The 25,747-nt window shown below is 42.3% G+C and overlaps 1 protein-coding gene across 1 annotated transcript in view; it reads right to left on the bottom strand.

Moving 5' to 3' along the window:
• SEMA3A (semaphorin 3A) overlaps positions 1 to 25,747 on the bottom strand; it is a 1,172,288-nt gene that overhangs the window by 751,202 nt on the left and 395,339 nt on the right. The gene's annotated exons all lie outside the window — the stretch shown is intronic.

Below are 25,747 nucleotides of genomic sequence, written 5' to 3'. Positions count from 1 at the left end.
TCCTAGCTGAACTGACAGCCAGAAGCAGTGCTGTTTCCAAGTCAGAAACATTAGGTCAGCAGATGCTGCTGGCTCATAAGGGGGTAATGTCAGCTTCTCTAGCAAAAAGTTAATGTCCCATGAAGGAGTAAGTTTCCTTCTTGGAGTCTAATGTGAATTTTTCCCCTAAGAAATTGTCTTAAAAGAGAATGGGGAAAAAGGGGGGGGGTGAAAAGGCACGTATGCAGAAATGGCAGAAGCATGGATTTTAATGGATGAATGAGATAGTCCCTGATTCAGCAGCCCAGTCAGGTATTTCATTATAGGTTCATAGGTTCATAGGTAGGTACTAGGCTATCTGCCCAAAAGCATTTATAAGCCTAGCTGGAATGTGTTGGCTTTCTCTGCCCCCTTTGATTAGTTCCCTGTGCCTCTGTCCAGCAGAGCCATTGAAGTGATCCCTGGGGTAAACATTCTGTTTCCCATCCAATCGTCAAGGTTTCTTTTGAAGAGGGTTAGCGAGGAGCTCTGCCTAATGTAGATTGGAATCTTGTTCCAGAGCATGGGAAGTCTCTGGGGCAGGAATCTATCTCTCCAGCACGTCATGTTTATTGTTGTGGTGAGGTTTAGATCCCTGGAGCATGTGGCTCGAGGGAATATGGTTTTCTTTAGGTGGAGCATGTCCATCAATTCTGGGTTAGACATGGCCTTGTATGTCAGGCAGAGATCACCTCTGAGTAGGCGGTATGCAACTGAGTACAGCTGGAGTTTCTTCAGTCGAGCTGCATAGGGCATCTGCTTGAGGCCAGTGATCCTCTTGGTGAGGTACCTCTGTGGTCTTTCCAGTTGTTGCAGGTGTCTTGTAAGGTACATCCCAAATGGGGCATTGTACTCTATGATGGGTCTGATGAGTGATGCGTAGAGGGGTCAATAACCTCTTTCGATCTGGATGCAAAACCTTTTGTGATTAGGTGGGCCACATAGAAGGATTTTCTAACTACTTTGGCAATGTGATTATCAAAGGAGAGTTTACTATCTACTTGGGTCCCCAGATCCTTTATTACTTCTTCTGTATTTAGGGGGCTACCACCTATGTGATAGTTTGTGGATACTTTGTTTTTTCCAAAGGGGATGACTATGCACGTTTTGGCATTTAGCTTCAGGCCATGGTTTTGACACCAGGTATCTGTTTGAGTGAGACCCTTTTGGAGGACGTCTGTGTCAGCTGGAGAGTTAATTATAGCCCCTAGTTTGCAGTCGTCTGCAAACTTGGTCAGCCATTGTCCTCCTGTGCTTGCCTATACCTCTGAGAAGTATATGCCAAACAGGAGGGGTCCTAGGACTGAGCCCTGGGGAATGCCACTTGTAACTGGTTTAGAGTCAGACCTAGCTCCCACAACTCTTACCATGTGGGTACTGTCCGTGAGCCAGTTGGAAACCCATCTCGTGATGTAGGGGTTTATGTTCAGGCTGGTGAGCTTGTCTATAACACCTGAGTGGGGAATGGTGTTGAAGGCCTTTGCAAGGTCTAGGTAGGCTGTATGGACCACCTTTCTCTTGTCTATAGCCTTGGCAACTGTCTCGAAGAAGTCCACCAGGTTTAGGAGTCATGATCTGCCCTTAACAAAGCCGAACTGGGTAGGGTCCAGTGTTTGGAGGTTCCCAATGTCTCTGTTAATGAGATCCATGATGATGTGCTCCATAGCTTTGCAGACCAAGCTAGTCAGGCTTATAGGGTGATAGTTCCCGAGGTCCATTGTGGCTCCACCTTTGTGGAGTGGAGTAACCGTTGCTCTGCATCACTCTGTGGGCACATAGCCTGTGAAGAGGCTGAGTTTAAACAGTGTGTTTAGTTGAGGGGTTAGTTCATCTTTGAGCTGATGTAGTATGCAGCCTGGGTTACTGTCCGGTCCCATTGATGCTGTGTTTTTGGCTTTGGAGAGGGCTGTTTTAACCTGAGTGTCTGATTTCAGGGGCACTACATTCTTCTGGTATAGTTATAGGCCCTTTTGGGGGTGAGAGGGGGGGTGAAGTTTGCACGGAACATGTCTGCCAGGATGTTGGCTATATCGGTCAGTTCAGTGTATTCTGTGCCATTCTGCACTAACTCAGAGCAGATCTGAGAATTGCCACTTAGATTCGACATAGCTAAAGAATGCCTTGTGGTTATCTTTGGAGTCCATGGCAATTTTTCTTTCAAAGCTAGCCTTGGATGATTTTATGAGGGAATGTAGTTTCTTGCTGATACTGATCAGGGATGTCTTCCCTTCTTGGGATTTCACTCTTTTCTGTACTAGTTTCCTCCTTCTATTGTATAGCATGTTTATGGCAGTTGTCCCCCAGACTGGTTTCCTTTTCTTGGAAGATTGAGTCTTGGTTTTGTTTGAGACAACATGATCCATGCATTCTTGTAGGTGCCAGTAGAGTGCATTAGTAAAGGATTTTGCAGCTTGGACACCATTATCCTTTAGTATGGGGGCTTTGAAACTTCCCTCCTCGGTCTTAAGTAACATGAAGTTTGGTTTTGAAATGTTTTTCACGGTGGTTTCTTTGACCAGGGGTGATGGTGGAATGTGGATATCTAGAGTGATTAGTTTATGGTCAGATCTAACCAATGAGGGGTTGATGTCCGATTTGGAACACTGGTCACCCATGTTGGTGATGACCATGTCCAATATGTTGTCACCTCTGGTGGGGGTGCTGACCAGTTAATCCAGGGTGTTTGAGTTTATAAATTCTAGGAAATGTTGGGCAAGGGAGTTTGTACTTGAATAGTTCTCCCAGTTAATGTTTGGGTAATTGAAATCACCCAATATTAGGGTGTTTGGTAGAACCTTTATGTTTCCCAGTGTTTCTAGGAATGCAGAGTGGAGGTCCTGGGACATGGTGGGTGATCTGTAGCAAGCTAAAATTTGAATACCATTTTTGCCTGTTGTTAGTTGCATGTGGATGATCTCTGAAGCATCGTGCTGTGCCACTAACCTGGAGATGTGGGTATCCTTGATGAATATGGATACTCCCCCGCCTTTTGTATTTCGGTCCGGATTATGTGGCCGAAATGTATGGTATGAGTTGTAGCCTGGTAGTGCTGGGGTGCTATCTGGAGCCTTAAACCAGGTTTCTGTTACTGCACATATATTGATTTTCTCTATACTGAGGAGTGCCTTGAGTGCATGCATTTTGAGGTTTAGACTTCTGGCATTGAGTAACATTACCCTCAGTTTTTTGTTACTTGCATTATTTATGGTGGTGAGTTTGTCTTTTGAGCCTTGCCTAAAAAAGGCACTATGGGGGTGGCAAGAGCTTTGGCCAGTGTTTGAAAGCCTAAGGGTGACAGGTGTAAGCCGTCTCTAGCGAAGCAGCGTGGCTTGTCGAGCATGTCATCCCAGGCTGACAGACACTGGATCCCCTTTGAATGATGCCAGAAGCTTAGCCAATTGTTGAAATTGATTCTCTATACCGTGGTATCATTCTTGGTGAGGGCAGGATGCTGCTCAGGGTCAGGGTCATACCAGCCTGGGATACATGATCAGAGAGCTCCTTCATGTCTCTTTTCATGTAGTCCAGGGAGGTATGGCTCAGGTCATTCACACCAACATGGACAATGACAGAGTCATATTTGTACTTGTTGTGGAGTGACCTGAGTGCTTATGTTATGTGGCGGATCCTGGCACCTGACAGGCAGCTAACAGTAACCTTCTCCTTGTTCAACTTATTGAGTGGGATGTCAGTGTGCCTGACTATAGAGTCACCTTTTACTAGTGTGTTGGGTATGTTATTTTGCCTTAAGGGCTGTGATTGTGTGGCACACTGGTTTTGTGAAGTATGTGTTTCATGGTTTGTGTTGGGGGGTGGAGGTTGCTTGGATGTCTGCTCTGGAGGTCTCTGTTGCTTTTGCAGATTTTTATTTAGAGCCACTAAGTATGTTTTTGTATATTTATGTGTGTTTTTTGTCGGTGCTGGTTTAATAGGTCTATGTGAGACTGGCGGTGTGATGCAAGTAATTCCCTTCTCCTCTTGACTGCCTGGTCCATTCTTGGGTTGAGAGAGCTTAGCCTCCAGTTTGGCTGTATAATTGCATCTCTCACATGTATTAGTGTTTGGTGGAAGGAGGCGAGGGTTGTTTGTGTACACAAGGCAATTGTAACATTGCCTCAAAATGCCCAGATTCACAAATTGGACTGGAGAGTATACCTGAAACTGTCCTTTGGACATGCATGGATAGGTACAGTGAACTATTTTGCTGACTGGCTGGTAAGGTCGATTAGAGAGCCTTGTCCTTCTCTACAGTATAGGGGGGGGTCTAGTGCTAAGGTTTATTAGTTCTTGCTATGAATTTTGAACAAGTGCCGGGATGAGAAGTGAATGGTTTGAGTGCTTAAGTTGAATGTTTGTCTAGTTCCAAGGGAAAAATTGAAGAGTAGACTTTGTGGAGCCGAGAATAGTTATACCTTTTCTAACCGGTGCTGCCCGGTGCGCAAAACCATGCAAATGCGGGTTTTATAGCAGGGAAATGAAAGAGATAGAAATTAGCCCAAAATGGCCAATAAACTACTCATTTCTGGGCTGAAACCACTCCTCCAGGGACAGATAGGCTGCTCAAAGCTCCCTCTCTCACAGTGAACAGAGAAACTTCCTTCTATCCGAGTAAGGTATGGGCAAACACAGAAACTTGTAACACAGCCCTGAATTCAGCACTAACCTGAAAACAGGACTAGACTAGCTTAGAGAGGTGGGAAAACAAGTATTTTTTTTTTGTTTTTTTTCAGAAAATAAAGCAGATACAATTAGAAAACACTTTAAATGCACAGAAATGGCTATCACACTTGAGTGTGTAGCCTACAACAGTTAAACAGGTAATTTAAACTGTGTGTAAATATGTTGGAAGTATGTGCTGATTAGGGATGTAGGTGGTGGTCTTTGCACCAAATGGGGAACCTTTTCCACTTAGCTGAGTAGGATTTCCTAGTACTAAACCTTCTAGATTATTTGAGAATGTCTAGCACCTGTTTACTTAGGGTAGTACCACTGTTGAGTGCTGTGGGATCCTCCAAGCTGCAAGGCTGAGGGTGTGCAGGTTGGGATGGACTACTTTTCCCCAGTTCTGAGTGAGGATGTCTACTCTCAGAGGTAGTAACCATGGTGTCTGGTTGGTGAATTTAAAGAGGAGGGGATAACTATGGTGTCTGGGCCCTTATGGAGCTATAAGAATTGCTCTTGGGCCCTCTTCCCTTATTTTGAGAAGGACACAAGGTAGAAGGGGAATAGGGGGAATGCATAAATGAAGAGTTGAGTCCATTGGAAGGAGAAGGCATCTGTTTTCTAGGCTGTCTTCTGTCTGTTCCTGGTGCAGTCTTTTTGTAGGTGGACATTTTCCTCAGATGCAAAAAGGTCCACCTGTGGAACTTCCCAAGTTTGGGTAAGGGTTAGAAAAATCTCTGGATGCAGATGCTACAAATGGGAGTCTATCGGATTTCTTCTGAGATGGTCTTCCAGAGTGCTTTGAACTCCTGGGAGGTATTGTGTTATGAGTTGCAACCTCATGGAATGTGCTGTTTCCCAGATTTGCATTGCTAGGTGGCACAGGGGGTAGGAGTGTGTCTCTACCTGTCTGTTTAAGTACCATATTACCATGGTACTCTCTGTCTGTATTAGCAGGAAATCAGGTGATTGACCATGTTTCCTTAAAAGCTGGTAGGCCCTTTAGTACTGCCATGAGTTCCTTACAATTGATGTTTCTGTCCTGAGATCTGAAATCCCACTTTCTCTGGGTTAGGAGGTTCTGGAAGTGAGTCTCCAGGCTGTCTCTGAGGTGTATGTGGTTAGGGTTTGACACTGTGGTGAGAATTTGAAGGGGAGGTCCTGATTCTGGGAGCAAGCCTTTGCCCACCATGCAAGCTCTTGTTTAAGGCAAGGGATCAGGGGAATCTGGGTCTCTAGAGACTGTAAGCTCTGGCACCATATATTCTTGAGGTATCAATGAAGCTTCTTCATGTGGAGTCTGGCAAGGGGAACCGTGATGATGCATGAATCCATGAGCTTGTAGGAATTTCTTTGCTGAGATGCAATTCTTCATTTGTATCCTATGAAGATAATCTGATAGAAAGGAGACTTTCTCTGGAGGGACCAATGCCTTTTGGAGAGAGAATTCCAGAAGGGCGCCCAGAAAAATGATCTTTTGGGTTGGTGAAGTGTTGGAATTCTGGAGGCTCAGTGTGAACCCCAGGGGAAAAGAAAAGGTCCTAGGTGAATTTGAGGTCCTTGAGGAGTTTTGCCTGATCTGTGGATTGTAAGAGACAGTCATCTAAGTGTGGATAGATTTGGATCAACCTGGTCCTGCAGAAGGCTACTGCTAGTGCCAGGCACTTTGTGAACACTCCTGGTGTGGTAGATAAGCCAAATGGCAGTACAGAAAATTCATATTGACTGGATCCTGCCCTGAAGCATAGATATATTTTGTGGGACTCCTCAATAGGAATGTGCAGGTAAAAGATCTCTTAGGTCTAGAGAGGCCATAAAGGCCTGTGAGGATATAATGGGTAGCAGCTTTTGAAGTGTTAATATTGTGAACTTTGGCACCAGGAGATACTGATTGAGCTTGGATAGATCCAAAACAGGGCACCAGGAACCTTTCTGTCTGGGGACCAGGAAGAGCCTGTAGTATAATCCTTTCTTGTGTTTTGCTACAAATACTGGTTCTACTCCTTATTGTGAGCATAAGTTTTAGATTTGAGACAGAGCTTCTGCTTTTTGATTTTGGAGGACATCTGAAAGTGAGGTTGTAGCCATTTGCAATAATGTTTAGAATCCACCTGTCTAAGGTAATGTGGGTCCAGGTATCTAAGAAAAGAGACAGCCTTCTTCCTAACTTTGGGATGAGGGTGGAGGGAGGGTGGCTGAGTCATTGTTGCTCTCTGAATGTGGCTTGAGGTCTAGGCCTCCCTTTTCTGGGGGCTTCTGAGGTCCATTGCCTACATCTTTGCAGCTGTTGCCTCTGTCTATGTGGGCTATGGTTTCCTCTGCCTACTCTTAGGCTGGGAGGGAAAGGACCAATGTTTGTTAGGAAATTTTCTACTAAACCTTGGTGGTTACACCTGGGGGAAATATTTTATTGTCTGCATTGACTTTGCTTTATCCTTCATCTTCATAAGTACTTCTTCTTCTTTGTGCCCAGACAGAACATCTTTGTCCAGGTGGGCATCCAGCAGGTTAGACTTAACATGGTCTGCAAGAGTTTGATCTCAGAACCAAGCATGCCTTCTAAAAACAGATCCAATAGTAGCAGTTCTACAAGATGCTTCCATGACATCATAACCACAATGGAGGGAATGTTTGGCTACCTGAGCACTGGAATGACAGACCTCTGACAATTCCTTGGAAAGGTTTTTATCTTCAAGAGAAGAAACCTTTTGTTTGAGTTGTTTGAGGATAGTCTGTTGATAACTGTATGAAAGTGGACGTTTAGGGCCCTCATGGTAAGAGTAGCAGATGTATGCACTTGTTTGCCAAATCTGTCAAGGGACCAGCTCTCTTTATCTGTGGGAAGAGGATTTCTGGATGAACTGGTTCTGGTTCCTTTAGGTCCTGGAGTGATCACTTCTGGGTCAGCAGTAGGGTTTTTATACAGGTATTTATGGGAATCCTGAACCCTGTAAAACCTCTCTGGTTTACGTGGGGCAAGTGTAAGGGAATCAGGTTTTAAGAAGAATTCCAGCCAGGAAGACATCCTCCACTACTTGCAGAATGGGGAATAGAGCCAGAGGCCTGTGCTCAAGCAAGTCAAGAACTCCCTAAATCTCTTCTTTGTTTGTGGATAGTCTTGGGCCTCCCACTGAAAATGTTCTGTCATAGCATGGAGAATCTCTCCAAAGATAAATTCCTCAGGGGGGATGCAGAAAGGAGGATTTCCTCAGAGTCAGAATCCTCATAAGATGTATAGGAGGGGCCTTCCTCAACCCAGAGTCCTCAAGGTCTGTGTCCTCCTCAGAAAGAAGGGGATCCTGGTTAATTTTTGGGGGAGTGCCTCTTTATGTTTTCCAGGGGAAATAATCGCTGGAGCTTGCCTTAACTTGACAATAGAGATCAAGTCCATAGCTAGTTTAATTAAATCTTGCTGGGACCCCTAAGAAGTAGAGCCAGAAGGCCTAGCTAAAGGCCTTAATGCAGAAGCCTTCCTAGGAGTGGCTAAGACCTTAGGCATAAGGGTGTCTGATGTCTGTGTCTTCATGAGTGTTAAATGAGCATCAGAGCTGGAGTGGGATGAGGGCTAGTAGTAGAGTCTCCTGGCAATGTACTCTTCTCAGAAGCCAAGGCCTGCAGAGAGGTTCTGGACATGACTGGCAAGCCAATGTTAAGTGCTTGTGCAGAAGTGGAAGGTACTGATGACATGTCAGACTCCGAAAGGGTCTCAACAGAGGACTGAGCCACTGGTACAGAAAAAGAAGGGGGATGCGTAAGCACCTCACCTTACTCAATGATCACAAGCCTGGAGGGAGATGCAGGTGGGAAATGACTGTCGCCTGAAGACCTAAGCTTTTGTTTCTTTTCTTTCTTGCACTTAGGAAGGTTAGATTCAGAATGATCGACACACACCATGAAGGAGCACATTGCTGGCTAAGCAACTTTGCTAGAAATTCAGCCCTATGCCTAATAGTCTTGGTATTTAAACCTGCACAGAAACAACAACAACTGTGAACATTGTGGTCTGGGCCTAGGCAAGTAACATGAAGGGAATGAAAGTCTCTGTGTGGGATCTGCTTACCACACTGGAGAGAGTTATTACTTTTGTCGGACATGAGCAAAGGAAAGAAAAATGTTCCACAATGGGGTACTTATCTTGTCTGATGACACGTCTCTCTAGTATGGACTGACCAAAGAACTTGAATGCATCTTTGGGCTCCATGGCAAGAAAAGACTGTATTTGTGATGCAGGCTGGCCACCTTTATACCCAGCATAATGACGTCGGTCAGGGCATCTGCCTGCCTAGTAGCTGGAAAGAATTTTTCTGGTAGTTGGGCTGGCCGAAGGCTTTCATGGCAGGAAATCTCAATAGTCAGAACCACAGCAGTGAAACATGAAGAACGTTTTGGAGTTTCCAGAGTGATTGCCTTTGGCCTCTCAGAGCTGGGAGAGGCAGGCTTTCTGGTCTAGTGACAGAAGAGGTCAGTGGACTTCACTAAAGAAGTTAATAGAGGTAGGAAACCTCTCTAACAGAAGCCAAGAGAAATACAGTTATGGGTTAGGAAAGGATTCTAAGGACATGCTGATGTGACTACTGATTTAGGGCTTCAATTACAAAGAAAGCAAGAAAGAAAGAAATGAGCAAAGCCCAAGAGAATGCTAATGCTAAGGAGTGGAAGCAAAGAGGTAAGTTTTTATGTTGTTTTAAAGTTAAAGCAGTATGTTTAAATGTCACACTCACTAAAAGTTTACATTTAATGTAAGAAATAAAGAAGCAAACTGTTACTTTCAGTCTGAAAACTGTTCGTGCTTTCATTTCTAAAAGAATAAAATGAACCCTAGCATGGTAAACTTGGCCTGCTGAATAAAATGAAGTGGAATGCTGGAAATGCATGCTATCTGAGCTAGTTTCTCTAAGAAGCTAACAAAGGGTAACAAGTTGGGTCTGGAAAATGGGTAATACAACTTTAAAATAAGTGTGACAATATATAGTCTAGGGACATTCTCATGAAGAGGTATGTAAACAACACTATATATTAATTGGTTAAATAACAAAGCACTAATTTACAATTTAGGCTGTATAAAGAGAAGTAGCCTGCAGGATCAGAATCAGGAATTCAGTTCCTCATCTCAGAAGCAGCAAAAAGGAAGGCTCTGGATGCATGGAGTTATATCTGCTAAGGTTAGCTGACATGGAATTAAGGTCTGGTTGAAGCCTGTAGCCATGAGCTTTTTAATGCAGCTTGCTGGTTGCAAGGCTGTGAGAGACTGAAAAGGTATTGCAAAACATTGTTGTAAATATTTCTACAGCTGGCATATAAAAATATATTTTTTTATATATTTGTGCCTTCAGAGTATACTTGACCCTACTACAACACACACACACACATATATACATACATATATAAATATATATATATATATATATATATATATATGTATATATATATATATATATATATATATATATATATATATATATATATATATATATATATATATATATATATATATATATATATATAAACACAGTGTGTGTGTGTGTGTGTGTGTGTGTGTGTGTGTGTGTGTGTGTACATGTGTATGCATAACTATATTTCTTGTCTTTCTCTCTCTCTCTCTCTCTCTCTCTATATATATATATATATATATATATATATATATATATATATATATATATATATATATATATCTTTATAAATCCAATAGCCAAAAAAAGGAAGAGGCAACCACCAGGCATCGAATAATCCAGTCTTACAAGTAAAACTAATAGTCTTTTAATTTGTGCACAAAGGTGAGCGCTTCAGAAACCACTTCATCAGACCATAAAAATTTCTAACAGCATAAAGCCTATAAACACTTCCTTATATATTCATCACGATACAAAAGTAATTATTCAATTAACAATTAAAAACATGTATATCTTATTATATACAACTAACTGCTTTACTACTACTATGTATCTACTTGTATTAGCAACATTAAATATCTAAATATGTATGTATATGTTCTAAAATAGTCTAGTATAAAAATAACTATAAAAAAGTTTAATAAAAGCATCCTATGGCTGAAACTTATGCTATGTATATAAAATGCAACATTACTAAGTGTCTGCTGCTGGTGTTATAATTAGATAACACTTGCTAGCAGAAATATACAAATAAAGGATTGCTAAAGCATACATAAGTTTATAAAAACATCCTATAGCTACAAATCATGCTATACAAATATAATACAACATTACTAAATATCTGCTACTGGTGTTAAAGTTAGATAACCCTTGATGGCAGAAATATATGTACAAATAAGGGATGTACACTAATAAAAATGTTATAAATGTTATTAGTGTAGATATATATATAAAAAGATAAATCATAAAATGGCAAATGTGCTATCTAGTAATTAGACCTCTAGATCTCAAAATAAGTTTAAGTGAGGCCCTCTCATTGAGGCCTCTACCTTTGTCTGCCCTCATTCTCAGTATCCAGTTTATTTCCTTTTTCTTTGTCCCATTCTTTATGTTACCTTCCCTTATTCTAGGGGTTACCATGTCTATGACCATGAAGCAAAAAGCATGCTCATGGCCATTGGCCAATGTATGTTTCGCTAAAGCATTATTTACATAGCCAACCCTAATAGCATATAGGTGTTCTCTCATTCTATTACGGAAAACCCTATTGGTTTTGCCGACATAGAAGGAGGAACATACTTGGCAAACAGCAAGGTAAACCACATGAGTGGTGCTGCAATCAGCAGACACACTAAATTTAAAGAGCTGACCTGTATCTGGATGTATAAAGCTATCACCTATATTAATATATGAGCAAAAATTACATTTTCCACAGGGATTAGTCCCTGTATGATTTATAGTATTATGCTTCTCAGAATAATAACAAAGCAGTCTTTTGAGATTGGGTTTGTTTTTATATTGAAACTTAGGCCTATCCCCAACAATATTTCTTATTTCTATATCTGTGGTTAAAATGCACCAATGATGATCAATAACGTACATTATGTCCTTATTATCTATGATATAGAACATGGATATCTTCAGTTCTAAAATTCTACTATTTTGCTTGTTATGAATATCAGTACATTCAGAGTAGTATGGTGCAGCTCTATTTTCTCTTAAAAGATCTGTGCTCTATAAACCATTTTCTATCTCTGAATATTTCTAACCATGTTTAGATAACCTTTCCTTAAAGACATTAATCTCTTGTTTATAGCCATCTTCTGTTGCGTTAAGTCGTGAAATCCTCATACCTTGCCCTTTAATAATGTTACTAAATATGTATTTGGGGTGCATGCTACGTCTATGAAGTATATTTCTGTAGCATTTCTTCCTATAGACACCAGTGTTGATATAGGTATCCATCACTCTCTCTAGATATACATCCAAGAACTCTATTTTGGTAGATGAAAAGTTGGATGTAAATTTAAGGTATGTGGTCATATTATTCATTTGTGTTATGCACTTTTTGAATTCATCCATGCTACCATCCCAAAGGAAAAAACATCGTTGACAAAATGGCGATAAAAAGGGACTTGTTTCTTATACCATACATTGGGAAACAGATCTTCCTCCTCCCATAAAGCCAGAAACATGTTGGCATAGCTATTGGCACATGAAGTGCCCATAGCCATGCCATCACGCTGAATGTATATAGTCTTATCAAAAATGAAGACATTGTTTTCGAGTATGATCTCTAAAAATAGGCAAATGAGATTTATCTTTTGTTTATTATACTCACTATGTTTAGTGACATAATTCTTGATGGATACTATGCCTATGTCATTTGTAATTATCATAAACCGTGATTGTACATCAAGTGTCACAAAGAACATATCTGCTTTCATCTCAGATTTACTAATAAAGGCATATAAATCAGATAGAAATTGTTTAGTATCTTTAAGAATAAAATTAATCTTATCTAATATTGGTCGGAGTTGCTTTTCTACATACAAGGAGCAGGGCTCAGTGCACCATCCCGTACCAGAGACAATGGGCCTCATGGGGGGATTAGAGCCATCCTTATGGATCGTTGGTACACCTTGAATAATAGGGATCATGGGATACTCTACTTCAAGACATTTGGCTAATTCGCTAGCTATAATATGACTAGCTACCAAATCAACTACCGTTTTAGAGATGGTATATTTGATGGTATCAACTCTCTCTTTATTAATGATGCTATAATATGTGGTATCATTAAGCATATCCAACATAGCCTCATGGTAGCTCACTTTATCCATCATAACAAGGGGTCCACCTTTATCTGCAGGTCTGAAGACTAATGTATAATCATGTTGTAGTCTTTCTAAAGTCTTTCTCTCACTTAAATTTAGATTATATCTGTTTTTCTTACATGTATGGTTTAATTTCCCTTCATTATACATATTATATACATCATCTTCGACTAAACTATAAAATGCTTCAACTAGAGGATGATTGTTCGGTGTGTATTCACTAGGTCTTTTAAAGGGATAGTTGTATTCATTTTCACTATGTCTGAACTGGTATTTCAACATAACATTTCTTGTAAATATCTTGAGATCAGTTAAGACATCTGTAATTCTATTACATTTGGTGGGGATAAAGTTCAAACTCTTATTTAATACGTTTAATTCATCAGCATCTAGGTTTCTATGTGAAATGTTCCAAACTAAGCAATTTTCATCTGATTCCACATCTTTTTGAGGGTTTGGTGTGGTTCCCTCTCTAATGAGAGCTTCCACTTTTGTCGTCCTCGACTGGCAGAGCGGTCTCTCCTTGCCCCCTTTTCCACAGATATGGGAAGGGGAAACAGACGAAAATTCATATAGTTATTTTGACCATTGCTCATATTAAATCTCTGTGTTGCATTCACTGTTGCATTCGTTTTCGGTCTCAAAACAGGCTGATTAGAGTCATTATTAGCACTGATGTTATCACTTGATTTACTAGGTTGTTCCATCTGTGCCAAAACTGGCTTTTGCATTGTCACTGTTTGTGGATTAATATTCAGTATATTAGATACTGTAGGCATATTGGAATTCACATTACTTCCTGATATATTAAAGTCACTAATAGTTAAGCTGGTATCCATATCATACCTGTTACTGTTATTCATATTAATACCATCAGTTCTATTGATATTAGTGGATGCCAAAGTTGTAACTTCTTTCCTGGTGTTGATGGGTGTATGTTTGTAGGCTTGGCCTGGTCTTGGCCAGGTGAAGACATGCCCCTGTCAGAAATCCTGGGTATCCCTATCTAATTTACTGCATTTTTGCTGTAAGAAATATTGTTGGGGATAGGCCTAAGTTTCAATATATAAAAACAAACCCAATCTCAAAAGACTGCTTTGTTATTCTTCTGAGGAGCATTATACTATAAATCATACAGGGACTAATCCCTGTGGAAAATGTAATTTTTGCTCATATATTAATATAGGTGACAGCTTTATACATCCAGATACAGATCAGCTCTTTAAATTTCGAGAGTCTGCTGATTGCAGCATCACTCATGTGGTCTACCTTGCTGTTTGCCAAGTATGTTCCTCCTTCTATGTCGGCAAAGCCAATAGGGTTTTCTGTAATAGAATGAGAGAACACCTATATGCTATTAGGGTTGGCTATGTAAATAATGCTTTAGCAAAACATACATTGGCCAATGGCCATGAGCATGCTTTTGCTTCATGGTCATAGATATAGTAACACCTAGAATAAGGGAAGGTAACATAAGGAATGGGACAGAGAAAAAGGAAATAAACTGGTACTGAGAATGAGGGCAGACAAAGGTAGAGGCCTCAATGAGAGGGCCTCACTTAAACCTATTTTTAGATCTAGAGGTCTAATTACTAGATAGCACATTTGCCATTTTATGATTTATCTTTTTATATATATATATCTACACTAATAACATTTATAACATTTTTATTAGTGTACATCCCTTATTTGTACATATATTTCTGCCATCAAGCATTATCTAACTTTAAAACCAGTAGCAGATATTTAGTAATGTTGTATTATATTTGTATAGCATGATTTGTAGCTATAGGATGTTTTTATAAATTTATGTATGCTTTAGCAATCTTTTACTTGTATATTTCTGCTATCAAGTGTTATCTAATTATAACACCAGCAGCAGACACTTAGTAATGTTGCATTTTATATGCATAGCATGAGTAGCAGCCATAGGATGCTTTTATAAACTTTTTTATAGTTATTTTTATACTAGACTATTTTAGAACATATACATACATATTTAGATATTTGATGTTGCTAATACAAGTAGATACATAGTAGTAGTAAAGCAGTTAGTTGTATATAATAAGATATACATGTTTTTAATTGTTAATTGAATAATTACTTTTGTATCATGTGATGAATATATAAGGAAGTGTTTATGCAGTTAGAAATTTTTATGGTCTGATGAAGCAGTTTGTGAAAGCGCTCACCTTTGTGCATGAATTAAAAGACTATTAGTTTTACTTGTAAGACTGGATTATTCAATGCCTAGTGGTTGCCTCTTCTTATTTTTGGCTGTAGGATTTATTACTTGCATCATTTTTGCTAGCAGAGAGGCATTTACTCCTGTGAGTGTGTTTTCTTTTATCTTTATTACTTCTATAGATATAGTTATATTTATAAATATATGTACATAGATGTAAATATTCAGATATATGTGTGTCTATAAATTTATAACTATAGCATATAAAGGGATGCAAAGATACACACACTCTCACAGAAGTAATAATATCCTATGTAACTAAAAGCTAATTAAATAAATATTTTAAAAAATATATAGTTGCTAATAGAATCGAAAGGAAAATCACAAATACAATAAAGGGATGCACAAAGATACACACACTCTCACAGAAGTCATAATATCCTATGTAACTAAAACCTAATTAAATAAATATTTTAAAAAATATATAGTTGTTAATGGAATCGAAAGGAAAATCACAAATACAATATATGTATGTCAAGAAAATATATTAGGCATTGGACAGATGTGAGCTTATAAGGTGCAAAATGGTAAAAGAAACAATTAGTGTGAAGAATACAATAAGACAATCCCCTGGATTCTCAAAAGCTTGCACGGCATGCAAGATCATTGCAGAAGCTCAAGCAGGCAATATGTCTGCCGTGCGATCCGGAAACAGCCTGTAGGGGCGTGCACGAGTGCTCCTGCACTAATCCTGCACGGACGAAGACCTTGTATGCAAATCACCCCATTTGCAGTAGAAATCTATGCAAATAAGGTGATTTTGCAATCCAGAAAGTTTGCAACCATCCGTGCAGGACTAGTGCTATATGCAGAAATGTACTCGGTTAGTAACTGAATACATTTCTGCAAAATCCAAAATGGAGCTGTGTCAGCTCCAAGTAAAGGCTGCATATCATGTAGTAAGCATGCCAATGGCCAAGTATAAGGCCATTGGCATTGCAAACATTAAAATACAAAAATCAACTTTTATTTTTTTTTAACCGATCTTGGCTGTTTAAGCGTAGGGCAGCTGCGCGCAAATGGGATCCGGGGAAAATAACAAAATTAACCTAAATTAAGCATTCTAACTATAATCAGTATTCTGCCATGCAAGTCAATGGTAGTCAGAAGACAACATGGTCAGTGAGCAGTGGTTACTAATGGGGAAGGCTCAGTGTGAGACATGTAACTATGCATTAGCAGGCAATCCTATGCAAATGAGGGGAAGGATAGTGAATCCTAGTTTTCCCAGGCATGTGAGCAAGATTCCAACAGTGTAAGAGTAGGAATAGCTTGGTGCAAGCCTAGCAGTTAGGTGACATCATGGGGGGGGAGGTGTCAGGCATACTGTAAGCGGAATGGAGCCCTGTGGCTCAGGTTTGCTCCTAGCTTAGCACAGCTAAGCTAGGGGGTGTGTCTAAACCTGCCTAACAGTCTTTACAAAGCCTAAGTGGGTGTGCGTGCTGCGCACCGGGTTTTACAGGAAGGAAAAATAAGTTAAACACTTACAACAGCAAAATGATTGGGGCTGCAATAGCTATCATACAACAACTTATGGAAGAGGCTGAGGGTGGTGAGGATGTGAATGCTGTCGACCAACCCACAGTGAGGAGACATAGAAGAGTGTACAGACCCAGGGTAACCTAACAGGGGCTACATGAGCTGGAGATAGTGGAGTGCTATAGGGTGGGACAGGGACCTCCTACAGCAAATTGTTGAGCTGTGCCCGGCCACACCTCACACACAGGACTAACAGAGGGGAATCCATCCCAGTGGATATCATGGTATGTATAGACCTATGAATACTAGCTACAGGTATCCTCCAAAGGCCAACTGGGAATATGATGGGGATTTCACAGGCATCAGCATCCAGTATACTCCACCATTTCCTGGATGCCATGTCAGCACATGTCAGTGAGCATGTATATTTCCCCAACACCCGTGAGGCATTGGCCAGCAATATGCAATTGTTTCGCCAAATAGCAGAATACCCTGAGGTAGTAAAAGAAAAACAAGGGACTTAATTTTTATTATTTTTGTTCTTATTTTGTTTTATTTCATTCTTTTCATTAAATTCTGGATTTTAACAGAACTTTTATTACTGGATTGCATAGACAGTTTATTTGCTTTTCAGCACAGTGTTAGCCTGGGTGAACCAGCTGTCTCTTGGTTTGTGTACCCTGAGGTAGTGGTTGCTATGGACTGCACACACATATGCATCAAGGCACCACCCGGTGAGCGGGGTAGGGTTTACATCAACCACAAGGGCTTCCCCTTCATCAACTGCCAGGTTATGTGCGATGCCCAGGGTATGTGTGTGTTGGCTGCCCTGGAAGCTATCACGATTCCCACATCTGGCATCTGACACAGCTGTACCAGAGATTTGCCAGTGGGGACATCCCTGATGATCACCTAGTGGGGGATGCTGGATACGCACTGGAGCCGTGTCTGATGACACCCATCAGAAATGCACACACACCTGAACAAGAACTCCATAATGAGGCACATGCACAGACCAGAATTATAGTAGAGTGTGTGTTTGGGATGCTCAAATCATGGTTCCAGTGCCTGGACACATCTGGTGGAGCCTTGCAGTACTCACCAGCTACATGTACCCAAATTGTCCTTGTATGTGCCATGCTACACAATATGATCCTGTGGAAACAGCTGCAGCAGGAACAGCACAGGGCAGGGCCCCACAGCCCCCCACCATTGCCAAGGACTGCACAGGCACAGAGTGACTCAGAGGAGGAACAACCTGAGCCTGCCCCAGTAGGCAGAAGGAGGCATGCCCAGTATGCCCTGGCCTTGGCAAAGAGGCAACACATAGCACATACACTGACACAGGAGGGACCCAGGGAATAACACCTCTCTCTGACTCTCACATACAGTAAAACTGATGCCAAACATTACACTACCTGTGCTTAACCATGTGTAGGGAGTGTACTATGTGCATCCGACATAGGTAGCCCTGCAGCACCACCCTCAATACTGAGACACCTGCAAGGTAATTGACTCACACATGCCAGTCAGTGGGGTTCACATACACAACAACAGTCACAGCCAGCAGGACAGGTGTAGACAAACACAAACAAAGGCTGTGCTATGGCATATGAATGAGGCCTATAGGTAACCCCCCCACCCCCTGGCCTACACAGACAGACTTCAGCAGGTTAGGCAATGGGATTTCAACTCTGAAGGGTAGGAAGTCAGAAACTAATATGTAGGTAATTAAAAGCTAAGATCTGTAGTACACTGGTATGCCTCTAGTCAGCATGATAGGTAAGACTACAGAATGAAATGGAGTATCCGACATACCAGTACAGTCCTAGCAAATGTTTATGTGTCAGGTGTGCCCCCCCATGCTATGTAGAAATGTAGTGACAGTCAGGTGTGCCCCCCAATCCTGTGTACAAATGTAGAAATAGTCAGATGTGCCCCCCCACATAGAAATGTAGTCACAGTCAGGTGTGCCCCCCCAATCCTATGTAGAAATAGTCAGGTGTGGCCCCCCATCCTACGTAGAAATGTAGTCACAGTCAGGTGTGCCCCCCAATCCAGTGTAGAAATGTAGAAATAGTCAGGTGTGTCCCCCATCCTACATAGAAATGTAGTCACAGTCAAGTGTGCCCCCCAATACTATGTATGTGTGCCCTCCATAATATGTAGAAATGTAGTCACAGTCAGGTGTGAACCCCCAATCCTGTGTAGAAATGTAGAAATAGTCAGGAGTGGCCCCCGTCCTATGTAGAAATGTAGTAACAGTCATGTGAGCCCCCCCACCCAGTCCTGTGTAGGAATGTAGGAATAGTCAGGTGTGCCCCCCCCCAATCCTATGCAGAAATATAGTAACAGTCAATGCCAAATGATCAACAGATACCCTGCAGAGGCAGCATGCTACCTGTAGGTGTACAACACAAAGGTCAGCACTGCAGTACACGATCCACACATTCAATAAAGATGGGCATACTCAGCATGCCCACACACTTAGAGAAATGAAGGCAATGTCAGTCAACAACATACTGAAAGGTCATACTGGACATGCTCATACACTTAAACACATGAAGGCCATGTCTCAAACACCAGTGGACTAGACATATCTGGCAGCCAAAGATGTTAGTGCAGACACTCCTCAGTGTGCACCACTCATGCTTTTCACACACAGTGGATAGGAATACAGGCATACATGTAAGGACAACACACTATAATAAGCCAAAGGTAGATGTACATAGATGTGTGGAAGAGGTGACTGTGACAAGGAGTCATCCTGGCCTGTCCCACCTAGCACACAGCCAAAGGGCCACAATCATACGAGAATCAGATATGACTCACTGCAGATACTAGCCACTGGTACCTGTCAGCTTTACAGAGTGTGTTGGGCATGTGCCAGCTATGCAAAATGACTGTACAAGGAAGTAGTCATCTAGCAGCTGTATACACTTACCTGTAAAATATGACACAGGTTGTGCCCGCATGTGGCATGTCAACCCCTAGATGAATGGGTTAAGGCCCATGCACACGCACACACTGCCTTCCCCATAGCCCCCACTATGACAAGCATGCTGAGGTCATGTGTGTGTGTGTGTGTGTGTGTGTGTGTGTGTGTGTGTGTGTGTGTGTGTGTGTGTGTGTGTGTTTCTGTGTGTGTGTCTGTCCGTCTCTGTCTGTATGTCATCAACCTAGAAATACACCTCTGGGAAGGTAGTCTCAGTCAGTCTCTGTGACACATCAGTACTGTATTATTGCTGTGGTGTGATAAAATATAGGTAGGAAAATTAACCTCTCAGCCCCTACTGTGTGTGTGTGTGTGTGTTTGTGTGTGTGTGTGTGTGTGTGTGTGTGTGTGTGTGTGTGTGTGTGTGTGTGTGTGTGTGTGCATGTGTTTGCATGTGTGTCTGTCTGACTCTGTCTGTGTAAACAGCAATGCTTTTTAGGGTAGTCACACTCCCTACAATTGGAATGCTCAACTTTAGCAAGACTACTGATGTCATCCACCTAGGAATACACCTCTGCGAAGCTTGTAGCCCAGTAATCTCTGTAGTGCTTCCTGTAACGGTGTACTGTTATAGTGTGAAAAAGTAGTTAGGTAGGTATTCTAATCCCAGACATGGCAAGTGGGTGTGTCTGTTTGACTCGGACTGTGTAGAGAGCAATGTTTTTTAGGGTAGTCACACTCCCTACAATTTAAATGCTCAACTTTGGTAAGGCTGCTGATGTCATTCACCTAGAAATAAACTCTGGGAAGCTTGTAGCCCAGTAATTTCTGTAGTGCATGCCATAACTGCATACTGCTGTAGTGTGATTTAAAACTCTGGTAGGGTTCTGTTCCCACCCATGGCAGTTCTGGATGTTTTGTGTGTGTTTCAATGTCTGTGTAGGGATCATTGCATTATAGGCTAGGCACACTCAGTACAATTCAAATGCCCTACTTTGGCAATCCTGCTGATGTCATTCATTGTGAAATACACCTTTGGGGAAGGAGTTCTCCAGTAATTCTTGAGGTGCGTCATATAACAGCTCCATGCTGTAGTGTGATATAGGCCTTTGTTAGGGGTTCTATACCCACACATGTCAGTTACAGATGTTTTGTGTGTGTGTCACTGTCTGTGTAGGGAGCAATGTATTTTATCCTAGCCACACTCACTATAATTCAAATGTCCTACTTTGGTAATCCTGCTGATGTCATCCTATGTGATATACACCTTTGGGGAAGCAGTACTTCAGTAAATCTGCATGGCACGTACTATAACTGTGTAGTGCTGTCATGTAATAATCTAGTTAGGTAGATGTTCTACTCCCAGACATGACAGGTGTGTGTGTGTGTGTGTGTGTGTGTGTGTGTGTGTGTGTGTGTGTGTGTGTGTTTGTAACTTGTATCCTGTGTGGAGGTGGGTGTGAGTGTGTGACACCTGGGCCCAATGTAGAGTGGGTTTTGCAAATTTCTTATAAGGTGGCCCTAGTAAATATCACAATGTCCACCGTACAGGGATAACAGATGTAAAATAGCCGAGAGGCTGGGGTGCAAATCCATACCCATACATGTGACATCAAGGCCAGGCAATCACAGTTAGCAACCCCATTATTACCCAGAGCACACTCTCAACCCATGTCTCATACACACACACACACACACACACACACACACACACACACACACACACACACACACACACACACACACACATGCCTAGGCAACAGCCAGTATGTGGGTAGTACACTACATATTGGCCACTGATAGTAACTATGGAGTGCTAGCAGTGGACTACAGAGGGCATGGCACCCTGTCCATCTGTCCAATAGGCATGTACATGCATACAGTGCACCTTCCCCATGTTCCCCACTGGACACCTGCAACACCTGTGGTGCCATCACATGTGACCTACAAAGGACATACCATGCCTGAAAACATGCCCTGCATGGACAGATGCCACTGACACCAGAGAATGCCGTTAGCATGCTATCAATGTATGTGCAGGGTAAACCTGCACAGGTGGCCAAGACTGGCACATCTGATGATAATCTGTGTACACAACATGGGCCAGACACCCAAGGTACAGTTCCACATGTCACTGTACATGCATATGGGAGGTGTGCACATCCCAGACACTGTCCATGTCATGGACTAAGGAACACATACATGGCAAGCGATGCACAGCATTGGCCACATGCAATAGTCACCCAGGTGACTGGATGGTGGATACAATACCCACCTGTGTGGGCAAATGCAGAAACTGCAGCCCTGAGCCACAATGCAGACCATTGTCATGTGGCCTGATGCCAAGGTATACCCATCACCTAGCCTTGTATAGCCATCTGGCACAGTTGACCACCACACACCCATGCAGAAATGCACCCATGCATGTCAGTACTGGCACCCTGTGTGACTGTGTGTGTGTTGTATGATGAGTATGATCACATCCACACTCACTACAGCCCCCACTGGCATAATGAAGCATGCTGTATGATGTCAGACACCTCCCCATACCCTTTGCCCATATAACCTCTGTATAGCCCATGTGGTGCATGTGATACCTGCACAGTAATGTGTTGTGGCAATCTCACTAGTGATGAGTTGTAATCCAGGCCCTGCCAAGTGTGTCAATGTGTGTGCATCCCTGTGAGAGTGTGGCTGTGTTGACGCTGGCACCTGTTCAAGTGGACAGGCATGTGTACTTCACCTACCATATAGCTAACATGTCCCTGTTGCAGATGTCACTCACCATCACATATAAGTTCTGAGGGCTCCACAACAGTTAACCTATGAGGTGCATCCAATAACTGCATAGAACTGTGATAGCACTACATAGTCGTCAGGGGTTTGATACCCTGTGCTGCTAGGTGTGTGACACAAACATGCTTAAGTTTTACTCTCCCACCCCTCCCTGACTTGTATTTGCCTCTGTCTGCCTCTCTCACCCCCTCATTGGTGGATGTGGAGACCTACAACTGCTTTGCTTAGGTAGCAACATGTGTATTTTAGGTAATGCTCATGATTAGCTGATGGCCTTTGCATGAATTGCAGCCCTCCCCTAGCCGATTGCATGTGGAACAGCTGTTGTAACATTCCCATAGCCAGTTGCATGAAAACACACTCCAGTATCTAGGAACGTCATGTTGGTGTTGGGCCTTTTCATTCACTGTGAGCAGGAACTCGATCTGTTGTTTGGCAAACAGCATCTCAGATGGATTGGGGATTTACCTCTGACAACATACATTGTAGAAACTGGCCAACACAGAGGAGGGGGATGTGCCTGACCTGACTGCAGACTTTAAGTGTTGCAATACTGCATTTGGAGTAATGTTGGTTTAACAGGGTGTGTGCGGATATGGTTGTCCTACATGTATTAATACCTGCCATGTCAGTTCTTATGTTTATGAGGACACCCCATCTGTAGGGTCATCTGCAGACAGGGCAGTGTGTGGTGCCTTTGGTTCCATGTGTTACCCACAGAGCATGTATCTGTGAACTGCAGAAGGTAGTGTGAGGATTGCAGTCTGTAGATGGTGAAAGCCATGACAGTTACTGACTTCATATCTCTCATAGGACATATGTTGCAACAAACCCTGCTACAACAGTAAATGTATGATGTTATCACAATAACATGTCAATATTGGCCCTGTGTATGTGTTTCCAGCCACAACTCAGTCAACCTTTGTACATATGTCATGCATTAAGAGGTACATATGTGCTGTACACCATAATTAGTGTCATCATATCTGATAATAAGCCAGTGAGATATCAGAATGCTACACATGTTATGTACAGTAGGGGTTATATTTGATGACATAACCTAGGCATTCTGTTGTTGTTTGTATAGTACTGAAGTCTGTGTACTTATGGTGAATGTTGACAGTGTGTGTATTGTTAATATGTACCTTGGCCTGTGTACAGACTGTGAAAAACAAATAGTCCCTGCTAGATAAAGCACCTCCAATGAAGAACTAAATACACAAATGAAAAAACAAGAAGGTGCACCATATGCTGCAAAATAAAAATCTTCTCCTTGATGTAATAAAACCACATTTATTGTATAAAACAATAAAACAGCTGCAAAGTAAGCTGTAGTGGGATTTAAAACTCTGGTAGGGTTCTGTTCCCACCCATGGCAGTTCTGGATGTTTTGTGTGTGTTTCAATGTCTGTGTTGGGATCATTGCATTATAGGCTAGGCACACTCAGTACAATTCAAATGCCCTACTTTGGCAATCCTGCTGATGTCATTCATTGTGAAATACACCTTTGGGGAAGGAGTTCTCCAGTAATTCTTGCGGCCTCTGTTAGGGGTTCTATACCCACACATGTCAGTTACAAATGTTTTGTGTGTGTGTCACTGTCTGTGTAGGGAGCAATGTATTTTAGCCCAGCCACACTGACTATAATTCAAATGTCCTACTTTGGTAATCCTGCTGATGTCATCCAATGTGATATACACTTTTGGGGAAGCAGTACTTCAGTAAATCTGCATGGCGCATACTATAACTGTGTAGTGCTGTCATGTAATAATCTATTTAGGTAGAGGTTCTACTCCCAGACATGACAGGTGTGTGTTTGTAACTTGTATCCTGTGTGGAGGTGAGTGTGAGTGTGTGACACCTGGGCCCAATGTAGAGTGGGTTTTGCAAATTTTTTATAAGGTGGCCGTAGTAAATATCACAATGTCCACCATACAGGGATAACAGATGTAAAATAGCCGAGAGGCTGGGGTGCAAATCCATACCCATACATGTGACATCAAGGCCAGGCAATCACAGTTAGCAACCCCATTATTACCCAGAGCACACTCTCAACCCATGTCTCATACACACACACACACACACACACACACACACACACACACACACACACACACACACACACACACACACACACACATGCCTAGGCAACAGCCAGTATGTGGGTAGTACACTACATATTGGCCACTGATAGTAACTATGGAGTGCTAGCAGTGGACTACAGAGGGCATGGCACCCTGTCCATCTGTCCAATAGGCATGTACATGCATACAGTGCACCTTCCCCATGTTCCCCACTGGACACCTGCAACACCTGTGGTGCCATCACATGTGACCTACAAAGGACATACCATGCCTGAAAACATGCCCTGCATGGACAGATGCCACTGACACCAGAGAATGCCATTAGCATGCTATCAATGTATGTGCAGGGTAAACCTGCCACAGGTGGCCAAGACTGGCACATCTGATGATAATCTGTGTACACAACATGGGCCAGACACCCAAGGTACAGTTCCACATGTCACTGTACATGCATATGGGAGGTGTGCACATCCCAGACACTGTCCATGTCATGGACTAAGGAACACATACATGGCAAGCGATGCACAGCATTGGCCACATGCAATAGTCACCCAGGTGACTGGATGGTGGATACAATACCCACCTGTGTGGGCAAATGCAGAAACTGCAGCCCTGAGCCACAATGCAGACCATTGTCATGTGGCCTGATGCCAAGGTATACCCATCACCTAGCCTTGTATAGCCATCTGGCACAGTTGACCACCACACACCCGTGCAGAAATGCACCCATGCATGTCAGTACTGGCACCCTGTGTGACTGTGTGTGTGTTGTATGATGAGTATGATCACATCCACACTCACTACAGCCCCCACTGGCATAATGAAGCATGCTGTATGATGTCAGACACCTCCCCATACCCTTTGCCCATATAACCTCTGTATAGCCCATGTGGTGCATGTGATACCTGCACAGTAATGTGTTGTGGCAATCTCACTAGTGATGAGTTGTAATCCAGGCCCTGCCAAGTGTGTCAATGTGTGTGCATCCCTGTGAGAGTGTGGCTGTGTTGACGCTGGCACCTGTTCAAGTGGACAGGCATGTACTTCACCTACCATATAGCTAACATGTCCCTGTTGCAGATGTCACTCACCATCACATATAAGTTCTGAGGGCTCCACAACAGTTAACCTATGAGGTGCATCCAATAACTGCATAGAACTGTGATAGCACTACATAGTCGTCAGGGGTTTGATACCCTGTGCTGCTAGGTGTGTGACACAAACATGCTTAAGTTTTACTCTCTCACCCCTCCCTGACTTGTCTTTGCCTCTGTCTGCCTCTCTCACCCCCTCATTGGTG

Source organism: Protopterus annectens, chromosome 11.part0 (genome assembly GCF_019279795.1).
Source record: "Protopterus annectens isolate FY-2018-M chromosome 11.part0, PAN1.0, whole genome shotgun sequence".
In the NCBI taxonomy this organism is placed as follows: domain Eukaryota; kingdom Metazoa; phylum Chordata; order Ceratodontiformes; family Protopteridae; genus Protopterus; species Protopterus annectens.
The sequence above is the reverse complement of the archived record's forward strand: the minus strand, read 5'-3'. Positions and strand labels throughout refer to the sequence as shown.